The 13,538-nt window shown below is 49.3% G+C and overlaps 1 pseudogene; it reads left to right on the top strand.

The window, feature by feature from the left end:
- Positions 1 to 11,995: 11,995 nt before the first annotated feature.
- LOC121837245 lies at positions 11,996 to 12,691 on the top strand (annotated as a pseudogene).
- The last annotated feature ends 847 nt before the right edge of the window (positions 12,692 to 13,538 follow it).

The raw sequence follows: 13,538 nt of genomic DNA, 5'->3' as shown, positions 1-13,538 counted from the left end.
GATTCTCGGCCACTTCGACCAATCAGCCGAAAAGGAGGTTCACACGGACGCCAGCAACACAGGGCTTGGAGCGGTACTGGTTCAATGACAAGAGGGTGCAGAGCGCGTGATCGCATACGCTAGCCAATCGCTGTTGAACGCGGAACGCAATTACTTCACGACAGGGAAGGAATGTCTGGCTGTCGTCTGGGCCATTACGAAATTCCACCCGTACCTGTACAGGAGTCCTTTTGGGGTGGTCAGCGACCACCACGCGCTGTGTTGGTTAGCAAGCCTTAAGGACCCATCGGGACGCCTCGCTCGGTGGAGCCTACGACTACAAGAGCACGACGTGACCGTGGTCTACAAGTCAGGCCAAAAACACAGCGACGCCGACTGCCTGTCCAGAGCCCCCGTCGAGTCAGCTACCAGCTGTGGCAAAGACGATGGCGACGACGATCACTTTCTCGACGCAGTGACCGTTCACGGTATGGCAGCGCTCCAGCGGGACGATCCTGAGTTGCGCCCACTGATCGATCAATTGTAGGGACGAGGGGATACGAGTCCCCGAGCCTTCTCACGTGACCTGCCCAGATTCGCCGTCCGGAGAGGTATCTTCTATAAAGAGAACTTCGGGGACAGCAGCTCGACGTGGCTCCTGGTGATTCCTACTAGTCTTCGAGAAGAGGTCTTCCAAGCCTGCCACGACGACCCGACATCTGGTCATCTTGGCTACAGCAGGGCTCTTCCACAGATCCGAGAAAAATGCTACTGGCCCTAGCTCCCTAAGACTGTCCACCTCTACGTCCGCTCGGGCCCCAAATGCCAACGGCGCAAAAAACCACCGACGACGCCGGCAGGTCTCCGGCAACCAATCGCACCCCCGACTGCACCGTTCCAGCAGATTGGAATGGATCTTCTCGGACCTTTCTCGCCGTCGACGCAGGAAAACCGCTGGATAATCGTGGCAACTGATTATCTCACCAGGTACGCCGAGACAAAAGCACTCCAGTGTGGGACCGCCGCGGAAGTAGTCAAGTTCATCGTGGAGTCTATCGTAGAGCACTGCACGGGCCCGGGCCAGCCCGAAAGCCCCAGCCCGGCCCGGCCCGCGGGCCGGGCTCGGGCCGGGTAGCACGTATTTTCAACGGGCCCGGGCCGGGCTCGGGCTTGAACAAAAAAGTTCTCGGGCCGCGCCGGCCCGGGCCGGCCCGGGTCGTGCCTGGGCAATCTTGTGCCGTAAATCATAAATTGTTGTTGATAGCAAGAATTTTGCTCATTAATCTTTTAGGTTCATTGAATACAAAAAAAAAAAGCGAAGTGCAAATTCACTACAGCGTCGTTGAAAATAATAACTAAAATACGTCTTGGAGCTAGAAAGCCTTCAAGCCTTTTTCGTGTGAGCGAGGGTTCAGTGTTATCAATTGTACACAAAATAAAGTCCCAGTCATATGCTTGTCAACCTGTCTGATTCATCGCTCTCAAAAATATCTAGTTCACTATTAGGAAGATTTCGAAAAACGTACGCAAGCGCTTTGTGTACCGTAAGAATAGCGTTGCGATGTAAAACCTATGGCGATGCTGATTTTAGCTTGCCCAAAGTGCTTCAGTACGTTATTCTAACCGCCGAATTCAGAAACCTCACTTAAACTACACTCAAACTGAAGGGCCCCTCCACTTCCTCGAGGAAGGCGCGAGGGCCGGCGCTGGCCAATCGCGACGGCGGATCCGTCCTCGCGATTGGCCAGCGCCGGCCCTCGCGCCTTCCTCGAGGAAGTGGAGGGGCCCTTCAGTTTGAGTGTAGTTTGAGTGAGGTTTCTGAAATCGGCGGTAAGACTCTCTTATTGCACAGAGCGCGACACTATATTAGCGCGAACAAGCAATCGTCGTGTTTTTATGTTTATCTCATAGAATCAAAACGCTGTTTTCAAAAGTATTAATGTATCTAGAAGTGCTCATCTGGGCCACAGACCTAAGCGGTATACTTTGGTGCCTACTAACACCAATTCGAAGTAAAATTCGAAAAAAGAGCCAACGTCGTGTTCGCTGTATCAGTGTCGCGCAGTGTACTTATTCCGTTCCACGCTTGCACGTTTTGGGAACCATCTTGAAAAAAAAAAACGCTGTAAGGGGTTAAGTAGGAATATATTAAACTAAAGCTTGCCTGAAAGGGTTGTATATTTTAAGAGCGCGTTGAGATGTAAAGCTACTTCAGAACATATTCTTAAAGAGAAAAGGTGCGCAGACGAGGCTTAAAACGATGGAGACTTTTTCCGAAGAGGTTGCGATGTGCAGGGCCTTATAAAAGTAGGTTGAAACGAGACGCGTTCAAACGCAAAGGGTGTTTCGGAAACTGGTTCAAATAAAAAGGGCGTTTAGGGAATGGGTCGAAACAGGACAAATTCAAACGAGAAGGGCGTTTAGGGAACTGGTCGAAACGGGACGGGTTCATATGGGAAGGGCGTTTAAAGAATGGGTCGAAACAGGACGGGTTGAAATGGGGAGCTCGTTTCGGGAACGGGTCGACAGGGGACGGGTTCAAACAGGAATGGGTTGTTTCGGGCTACAGCCATCGGGCCCGGTCGGGCGGGGCCTAGAAATTAAAAATTCTGTCGGGCTCGGGCCGGGCCCGGGCCGTGTCTCTTCCGGACCGGGTTGGGCCGGGCCTAGAAATTAAAAATTCTGTCGGGTAGAGAGCCCGGGCCGTGTCTCTACCGGGCCGGGTCGGGCCGGGACTAGAAATTCCGGCCCGTGCAGTGCTCTAGTCTATCGTCCTCCAACACGGCGCTCCCCAAGTCCTGATTTCGGACCTAGGCTCCTCGCTCATGGCGCAACTGACACAAGAGATACTCCGCCTGAGCCACACCGACCACCGCCGGACCACAGCATATCACCCGCAGACCAACAGGCTGACGGAGTAACTAAAGAAGACCATCGCCGGCATGATATCGATCTACGTGGACGTGAAACACAAGAGGTGGGATGAAGTATTGCCCTACGTCACGTTTGCGTACAACACGGCGATTCAAGAAACCACTGGCTGGTTTCTTGAATCGCCTGCTGGTGCACGGCAGAAAGGTGACGACGATGCTCGACGCCATGCTGCCCCACGACCAGACGGACGACGGGAACGACGACGCCCAGCTGGTCATCCAACGAGCAGAAGAGCTACGCCAGCTAGCCCGCCTTCGCATAAAGGACCAGCAATGTACCAACGGTGGCCAGTACAACCTTCGTCACCGCGACGTTGAGTTCCAGCACGGAGACAGGGTGTTGGTATGGACACCCATTCGTCGCCGCGGCCTGAGCTAGAAACTTCTAAAACGCTACTTTGGACCCTACAAGGTCATTCGCCGCCTTGGGGACTTGAACTACGAGGTGCTCCCGGCGGAACCCGACCATCAGGACGTCGCCAGCCACGACCCGAAGCCGTCCACGTAGTCCGACTTAAGGCGTTCTACGCTCATTAGGATTTTGACCCTGCATGTTTATTTCGTTTCACCGTAAATTTTTTAGACATTTCCGTTTTCCTTTCGCATTGCATCGAGACGATGCACTTTTAAAAGGGGGGATAATGCCGCCCGCAGGGCCGAGAAAGCAACGCTCGGTCACGGACCTCTTGAAGATTCGCGTTCATTCTTGCACTGGATGTAACTTTCGTCCTGCTTTATTGTTTTCGAAAGTGCCAGTTTATCCTCGCCCCGAGCCCGCGACGCTCGAACCGTCCTTTGCCGAACTTTCGAGATAGTGACACACTGTAGAAAAGCAGCTGCCCGCGACCTTGTGGAGTCAGTCTCGCTCTCGCTCTCTGTTACGCCGCTGAATCGCCGCCCGCTTTTCTGCTGCCTCGACGCTCTTTCGCTACTTAATTTATTTGGCACAAGTTCGCCTATTAAACCTTTATTTTTCAGTTCACTGTTCAACTTTTTGTCACCCTCATTCGTGACACACGACATCTGGTCCCCTTGGCTACAGCACGACCTTTGGATGGATCTGAGAAAAAAACTACTGGCCCATACTCCCAAAACTTGTCTACCTCAACGTCCGCTTGTGCCACGAATGCCAACAACGCAAGAAACCCCGACGCTGCAGCTAACGTCCCAAAGCGACGTTAGCTGCAGTGCGAGTCTTTGCCAGCCACGTAAACCTGCCGCCGCTGTCGAGTGTCTTTGTGCCCGTCGGGACCGAAGAAGGCACCTGCGTCGTAGTATCGTTGGAAGGAAGCGTACAACTTCTCGTTTCACGGGGGATTGGCATTGCAGGAGGCGTAACCGAGCTCCAGGACAGGCGTACCGTAGCCCTTATCCCTTGTCACCAGCTTCCGGCAAGAGTCCGCAGCACCTTAGCAAGGGCACAGCTGTGGACTACGTCGAGGAAATTCAGGACTCAGCCGCGATCACTGTGACCTCAGAAAACGCCTTTCCGACGCAGCACTAGAGAGTCACTGCATCAGAGCTCAACATTGACCCGTCCGCCCCAGCCCCACAACGACGACAACTCAGTGACCTTCTCGCCGAGTTCAGTGAGGGCTTCTCCTTGTCGTCGAAGGTGCGCTTAACGACGGTTGCAAAACATCGAATAATTACGGATGACTGCGCACTCTCTGTGCATCGGCCGCCATACAGGGTCTCCGCGAAAGAAAGGGAAGCCATCCAGAAGCAAGTTCAGGAAGTGGTTGATGACGACATCGTCCAGCCCTCAAACAGTCCGTAAGTTTCCTTAGTAGTCATGGTAAAGAAGAAAGACGGAACTCTTAGGTTCTGCGTGGACTATCGCCGGTAGAACGTAGTAACAAAAGAAGACGTCTATTCGCTGCCCCGCATCGACGACACCCTGAATCGGCTGCGCCACGCCCGATACTTTTCGTCGATGGTCCTGCAGAGCGGGTACTGGCATATTGAGGTCGACGAGCGAGATTGTGAGAAGACGGCCTTTATCACGCCGGACGGACTGTATAAATTTAAAGTAGTGCCGTTCGGGCCGTGCACAACGTCGGAAACCTTCCAGCTCGTTATGGACACCGTCCTTTCCGGCATTAAATGGCAAAGCTGCCTCGTCTACCTTGACGACGTTGTGGTGTTCGCAAGCGAATTCGAGAAGCACCTGAGACGACTGCGAGCCGTGCTATGGGCCTTCAAGGCTGCTGGACTGACACTCAAGCCTTCCAAGTGTTGGTTCGCCTATCGTGAGCTGAAACGTCCAAGTGTTGGCTCGCCGAATCCCCGTAGCCAGCAGACAAGAAGGCCGTTCGAAGATTCCTTGGGTTGTGCGCCCACTACTGACCTTTCGTTCGTGACTTTGCACAAATTTCTGCAACGCTGACACATCTGACGAAGGACGACGTGCAGTTCTGATGGAGAGAGGAGCAAGAACAAGTGATCGACGAACTCAAGCAAAGGCTCCAGTCGCCCCCTATCCTCGGGCATTTTGATCAGTCGGCGGAGACTGAAGCCCACACGGACGCCAGCAATACCGGTATCAGTGCGGTACTCATTCAGCGACAAGAAGGGGCAAAGAGAGTAATCGCTTACGCAATTCGGGCGCAGTCTAAGGCAGAACAAATTTATTCAACGACCGACAAAGAATATCTTGCAGCCGTCTGGGCGATAACCAAGTTCCGTCCGTACTTGTACGGGATCCCGTTCCACGTGGTCACAGACAACCACGCCCGTCTGCTGGCTCGCAAACCTCAAGGATCCGCCAGGACGCTTCGCCCGCTGGAGTCTTCGACTGCAAGAATTGGACGTCGGTGCCGTAGACACCGACGACATGGGCAGACTCCGACGAGACGATCTTGAGCTGCACGCTCTGATTGAGCATCTAGAAGGACAAGAAAGTACCGTTCCTCGTGTCTTTTCACGAGCCCTGACGAACTTCAGTGTCGACGACCTGTACTTTATAGGAAGAATTCCGGAACCAGTAATTCGCCGTGGCTTCCGGTAGTCCCTACCAGCTTTCGAGAAGAGATTTTTCAAGCCTGCCACGACGACTCGACTTCAGGTCACCTCGGTTACAGTAGGACACTAGCCCGAATACGTGAAAAATACTACTGGCCCAAGCTTCCGAAGACCGTCCATCTTTACAGACGATTGTGCCATGAGTACCAGCGACACAAGAAACCGCCGTCAAAGCCAGCAGGTCTCCTTCAGCCGATTACTCGCCCAACCAAGCCCTTCCAGAAAATTCGAATAGATCGGTTGGGTCCTTTTCCACCGTCGACGATGGATGGGGAACGGCTGGATAATCGTCGCAACAGATTATCTTACTGGTTGCGCCGAGACGAAAGCCATTCCGTCGGGGACTGCTGTCAAGGTCGCCAAGTTCTTCATCGAGTCCATCGTCCTCCGGTTGGCTCCCCGAATTCCTGAAAACAGACCGAGGGTAGTCTTTCGTGTTACAGTTCACCCAAGAGTTCCTTCGTCTGAGCCACACGGACCACCGTCGAACAACTGCTTTGCCTCCGCAGACCAACGGTTGACGGAGCGGTTCAATAAAACAATCGCCGGCATGGTCTTTATGTACGTCGACGTGGAGTACAAGGCCTGGGACGAAGTGCTGCCCTACGTCATGTTTGCCTACAACGCGTCAGTGCAAGAAACCACAGGAGTGACGCCCTTCCAGCTAGTGTATGGTGTATTTTGAGCGCCTTTCTACCACGGGGGCACGGTTTATGGACGGGATTTTCAAAGTGACGCCGTCGCTATGCTATCAGGCGTACACGATGCATGGGTCGTCGCTCACGAAAGAAAAAAGGGCGCTTGGGGGAAATGAAAGGGGACATTTCACTGTTTATTTTTAGATACCTGTGTTTAGTCAGTCGAAATACAGTCTTTGTCAGAAGCTGGTCGCCCTGTTTTCTTCTCTTTCAACAAGCTCAAGCTAAAATGCACAACAGCAAAATGACGCCGAGTGTCAGTTTTCCGTTCCATGCGTCGGACCTATCTTCTAGAGCTGCTGAATGTGCAGGTCAAGAAAGTCTCTCAGTGCCCAGTTTCTTTCGTCTCTTCGTCTATCCGGATTTTGAAGCATCAAGTGATCGAAAACGACGCCGGAGACGATACCATGACTGTGCTCAGGATTTCTCAACGGCGTCGGATGTTCGTTGCAGGTTTGTGGTTTTCGCTAAACGTGCTACTGACAGTGTAGATGTGTCAGTGTGAAGCACCTGCTCGGTTTTATTAGTTGAACTTTCGTACATCTCAGGAATTTACCCTGTGGCATTGTGAGTACCTTGATATATATTGTGGCGACAAAGAACTCGGCTGTTCTTATTTTTTTCTGATCACTTTCATCTACAGCTGCCAGCTGCTTGCTGCAGGGTTTGAGGAAACGTTGATCCTTATCGTCTTCTTGAGTTACAACATGTATAAAAAATTCAATGTCTGAAACAAATTTAAAATAGCGTTCTAAACTGCATTTTTGGTCTATTGTTCACAGTCATTTGGGCGTCTAAAGGGCTGAAGGGGTGCGCGGGTCTGACGGGCTGAAGGGGTTTGTGGGGCTGAAGGGTTTGATGTGCTGAAGGGGTTTGAAGCGCTGAAAAGGTCCCTAACACGTCAGGTCTGAAGTGTTATTTTCAAAAGGGCTTCGAAGAGGAAAACAGAACAAAAGCAACTGCTTTTTTAGCCTCCCTTTGTCCTTCTGTAGGGTCACCCCACCCCACGCAAGGTTTGTGAGGAGGTCAAGGAGTGTAGACCGCCTCCCCCTGATCGACCGATGGACTCTCGGGGCCCCTCATCCAAAACGGGAGCCGCAAAACGTTGACGTCACCGTTGACGTGACTCGTCTATCCGGAATTCCTCCGGGAACCGCCTTCCAGCTCTGATTGGACCACCGTTAAAAGGAGGTCCAAATCAACCGGCAAAGTGTCTCCCGGGGAAATTCCGGTAAGATGAGTGACGTCAACGGCCACGTAAACGGTGACGTTTTTGGGTCCTGCATTCGGGGTGAAAGTTCAATATATTCACCTCAGCCGCACTCGGACAAAACCGGAGTACGGCTTATTTTTGGTAGTAGCAGATCCTCGGAAAACGTCTTGAACGTCCACGCTCTCCTCACAAACCTGGTGCAAGTGCGGGGTGGGGGAGGGGGAGGAAGGTGGTGGGGTGCACTTGTCACTTCTCGGTTGCCCTACAAAAGGACAAATGAAGGCTTAAAAAAACAGTTGCTTTTGTTGTATTCTCCCGCTCAAAACCACTAAAAATCTCACAAAGGGCACCTTTTCATCCTCTCCCGCCCGTGGAGACTAATGTGCGTTTTCCCCTTTCCCGCTCAACCCGCCGTCGCCCGCGCGTTGACTGTCTCTCTAACTGATTCAGACGGTTCACACATTACCCCATATCTAACCTGCTGATGTTATAAAAAATTGTTCCATTTTTCTATTCTAGGCGACATTTTGCTGGCTGGTTTGGACCACCCTGTTCACCTGGCTTTTTTAGTAGAGTGCGTTCAGTTGCTACGACTAATGCGCGAGCTTGCTTTATCATTTTGTATTAGCTTCTTGTGAACATCTGGTCAAGCCACCGCCTCATAGAATATGCAACAAGGCTGTAATGTTAGATTGAGGATAGCGCTGGGCGCAAACTGGACACGACTTCTACGTCATTTTTGGCCTGGGACTCGTTGTCATTCAGTACTACATTTGCTCAGCTGGGAAAGGTGCGCAAAGGCCGGTTACGGCGAGCTCACCCGAACCCAACTTAGTGCGATCTTGTCAAAATTGAGCTGTACCATCACCTCAGAAGTAACGAATAGAGCTCCTGAAAAATCGAAGCAGTCTTAGCAGCGTAGTGCCGCGAAAAGAAACTTGAGAACCCACTGGACAGTAGGTTTCGGGTTTGATGTGCAACCTCACTTCACAATATTTTGTCTCGACCAAATACAGTGTTTAATTTTGAAAAATGTGACATTCCTTAAACTTACGACAGGATTGGTGTTGCCTACTAACACCGTTAGAATCCAGAATCGTAGCCAGGCCACCAGAAAAGTGCGTGACGCAGCCGGTCGCACTCCTGCTCCGCGCTAAACCTAGACAGGCCCATACGGCCGATGGAGGTCCGTGTTTCAAGAAGGTTCTCACGAAGATGAATTGGTGTAATGCAAACAAGTGCCGACTTTATTTTCATGTAGTGTTGAGATTCACTACTTTATCAACAGAGCCACCAAAACTGGAACCATGTCCTTTCCATGGCCGAATAGGTTCCAGGGTTCGACAACACCGCCACCACCACCCCCGGTGAGATATATACCCGTTCATGGCCAAACGGGCTTCAGTGAGCACGGCAAGACCATCCCGGACGCAACGATGAACCCTTTTCTGTTGGATGGATGGTAATGGCTATACCCTTTGTAACGGGCGGCAGTTTGCGCCACCTAGCCTGGCTAGGTGGCACAAGCATGTCACACTGTGGCCCGAGATCAAGTGTGCTCCGCTCGGCAATACACCTGGCAGCTTTGCTGCGTTCGTCTTCAAGCAAGACCACGCGGCTTCATGGGGACGCGGCCTGGTGACTCAGCCGCACTCACAGGATTCAAAAACAGCGCCACCACTACTCCCGGCGAGACATATACCCGTTCATGGCCAAACGGGCTTCAGTGAGCACGGCAAGACCATCCCGGACGCAACGATGAACCCTTTTCTGTTGGATGGATGGTAATGGCTATACCCTTTGTAACGGGCGGCAGTTTGCGCCACCTAGCCTGGCTAGGTGGCACAAGCATGTCACACTGTGGCCCGAGATCAAGTGTGCTCCGCTCGGCAATACACCTGGCAGCTTTGCTGCGTTCGTCTTCAAGCAAGACCACGCGGCTTCACGGGGACGCGGCCTGGTGACTCAGCCGCACTCACAGGATTCCAAAACAGCGCCACCACTACTCCCGGCGAGACATATACCCGTTCATGCCCTCACGGGCTTCAGTGGGCACGGCGGGACCATCCCGGACGCAACGATGAACCCTTTCCTGTTCCTTACCCAGGTTCGTTTAAAATAGGACACATAAAAGTTTCGTAGCGAAGATCGGTATATTATATTCCTGCCGTGCCCAGCAATATGTTTTGCAATGCTTAATTAAGCGTACAGTGTCCTTTTGATTCTGCTTGCCGGTGACGTCAAGCACAACCCTTGGCCGGTTTATCTTAACCATCTACTACAAGATATGCAAACAGCTCTGCAGGTCTCAACGGACAGCGTTTCTTCTAACCATTCGGCAATGAAGGAGACTAGAAAAGCCAGATTTGCTGAGCTGAATAACTCATTGAACGTTTTAAAACAGCACACACAAGAAACTAAGAATCTACGCCGTAACGTGGTTATTTTTGACCTGCCTGAAGTGGAAGGCGAGAACACTGGGTGCTTAAAACATCACGTTCACGAAGAAGTCTTCTCTTCAAAACTTGGTATGACAGTTAAGATCGTGGAAAGGCTGCACAGAATAGCCAAGAGATCCAATAAGCCTACACCCAGCATGCTGGATTTATTCGACTAAAATGAGAAAAAGCATATATTGCAGAATCGTTCGAAACTGAAGGGCTCGCCTATTTATATTAGTCACGATTTCTGCAAAGCTACTCTACTCAAACACTCTAACTTATGGCAACACGGCAAGAGATGCAAAACCCACGGTTGTAAGGAAACCAAAGACTATGACCGGCCGCATGTGGACGATTCCGTCTATGTGTGGGACGAAGTAAACTTACGAGCGGAATTAGCTCACCCAGTTAATGTTCGACCAGAACAAGTTCATCAATCAAGCTTGTGGCAAGCGTCCACCTGAAACTAACTCAAAACGCTACGTGTAATTGTGCTCAGGGCTCGAAGTATTGCAAATAAATCACGTCAATTAAAGGATGGGCTCTTCCTCCAGTACCCAGATGTTCTAGCTATTACGGAAACATAGCTCTCACCAAACATTATTGACTTCAAAATTTTCCCCTCTTCACACAAAATACTAAGACGAGATCGAGAGGGCAGACATGGTGGCGTGGCTCTTATAATAAATAAGGAGTCAACTACGTTCAACTCGAAGGCATTCCTGAACATAAAAGCATAAGGTGCAAGAATCATTATCAAAATTTTTTCACCTCTGTTCGGCGCCATTTAGAGACCTCCCAAACGCCCCGTGTCGTATCTGAAATCCTTGGCGGGCCAGCTAGAACGCATAATCACTCCTAATCAAAGATTGGTGCTGGCTGGTGATTTTAACTTGCCGAGTATCAATTGGACTACATTAGCAATCTCGGGAACTCAAGATGGTAACAGCGCACATTCTCTTCTCGATTACGCTTTTTTTTTTTTACCTTAAACCAATAGTCACCGTCCCAAAACGAGTAACTGACTTAACTGAGTCCATCCTAGATCTTATTTTTATTAAAATATTTCCAGAAGATTTAATTGTCGGTATTAACGAGGGAATTCACGACCATAAATCAGTCCATCTCAATCTGAATGGTATAACGATAAGAAAATTCGGTCACTTCAAATTTTTTCTCTGATTTCGCAGCAGAAGATGATGAGTCTATTCCAAATCGTTTGTATTTTTCTTTCTCTGATTTTGAAGGCGGTGGTGACGTTTCGCTTCTTTGGGACAAATTCGAGTCACTTGTCATGTCATGTGGATAGAATTGTTCTTAACCATCGAAAAACAGTTAGCGACACAATCAGCCAGTCGAGAGATAATTTACCTAAAACGGCGTATTAAGCGAAAGCACAGGGAAAAAGTTAAAAGTAGCGCAGAGATAAACGCTCTCAAAGTCAAATTACTCTCTAAGCTGCGCAAATTACGTGACAGATTTTAGGCGTATACCCTTACCAATTTTTTGAAAAAGTCCCAAGAAATGTTCTGGCGCTTTCTCTCTGGCACAAAAGAATCTGTAGACCAACTTAGAATTAACGACGATGTAACTACAAATCTTCAAATCAGTACAAACGAATTCAACGAGAGTTTCCAAAGAGCGTTCACCAGGCCGAATTTTCTTCTCACTCACTGTCTGTATCGTGTATCGGCATCTAGTAGTGTGATGATCCCTGATCTGGTTTTAAGCCAAGAGGGCATATTTTCAATATTACTGGATATCAAGGTAAAAAAATCGTGCGGTGCAGACGGTTTACCGAATGCTTTTCTTCGTTGCTACTCTCAAATCATTTCTGAGCATCTTTACGTAATATTTAATAACTCACCCAACCAGAGTGCCCTACCCTGAGGTTAGTTAATGGTTAGGGTGATTCCATTGTTTAAATCGGAGAACAAATTAGACGCTGGCAGTTATGGGCCAATCTCCATAATAAGTACATTTTGCAAGAATCTTGAACACACAATTAGCCGCAACATATCTAGCTAGTCGACAACCTTTTTTGACAAAAATCAACAGCCCAACTTTTATTTGTCGCTCACGACTTCCGCGCAGCAATCGATAATCACGAAGGAGTTGAGGCATTTTTTTATCTGTCGAAAGTATTTCATTTTGTGCTTTATAGTTTGCCGGTCGATAAACTATTAAAGAGGGTGGGTGTTCCTGATAGGCGTGAACGCTGGATACAGGCGTATCTGCAGTACAGCATCCAGTTTGTACAATGGCTGCTAGCCTTTCATTTTTTTGCAGCAGTTCCTCAGGGCTCTGTGATTACATCCTTGCTGTTTTTAATTTATAAAAAGAATATTACCAAAGATATTGAAGATTTTGTTAACGTGAAACTGTTTACAGATGATTGCGTAATCTACTCTGTTATCAAAAACGCTTTCTGTCAGACTGGTGTGTTCTTCAAAAGATGAAACTTGATTTTACCAAAAAGTCTCAATGCCTTTGAAAACAAAAAGAAACCCCTTGCCTTACATTTATCACATTGGCAATCAATGCACCTAGAAAGTTTCTTCCGTTCAATACATCAGGGTAACAATAAAAAATAGTCTTAAGTGGGACGAACATTTGAGTAATATAAGTAGTAACGTTACTCGAAATCTATGCTTCCTGCGCAGAAAATTGAAGGGATGTCTTTTAAATGTCACGCTGGAAGCATATCGTTCTCTAGTCCGACCAGTCCTTGAGTACTCTTCGATCGTGTGGGAGTCATACTTCATCAAAAACACCACGTAGGTGGAGCAGATCCAGCGTCTTGCTGCTCGGTTTATCTCTTCAGACTATCGGACATCATCATCCGTGACTGATATGCCTAAAGGGCAGTGACAGGTCAAAATTATATTTTATTTGTATTATCTGAAATGATTAAAACCGATGGCTAGATTCAAGGAAAGTGGTTGTTTGGGCGAGTTGGTTTGACATCTTATACAATCTTGTCCGCAGCAAGGACGAGGACAAAAGAAGAGAACACGATACAACAAGGCTCGAGAAACCGTCTTAAATCCGTCTTGCAGCGTCCTGTTCTATTCTTTTGTCCACGTCCTTGCTGCGCACAAGATTGTATAAGATACCTTGACATTGCCCTCAAAATTCGAAAATTATAAACTTAGTGTTTGTGAAGTAAAAAAAAAAAAACAATTTGCTAAAGCCGAATTTGAAGTTCCCGCGCGATCCGCGCCAGTGCAGTGACGTCAATTATTGACTC

Source organism: Ixodes scapularis, unplaced genomic scaffold (genome assembly GCF_016920785.2).
Source record: "Ixodes scapularis isolate PalLabHiFi unplaced genomic scaffold, ASM1692078v2 PGA_scaffold3__209_contigs__length_174095766, whole genome shotgun sequence".
NCBI classification, from domain to species: Eukaryota; Metazoa; Arthropoda; class Arachnida; order Ixodida; family Ixodidae; genus Ixodes; species Ixodes scapularis.
The sequence above is the reverse complement of the archived record's forward strand: the minus strand, read 5'-3'. Positions and strand labels throughout refer to the sequence as shown.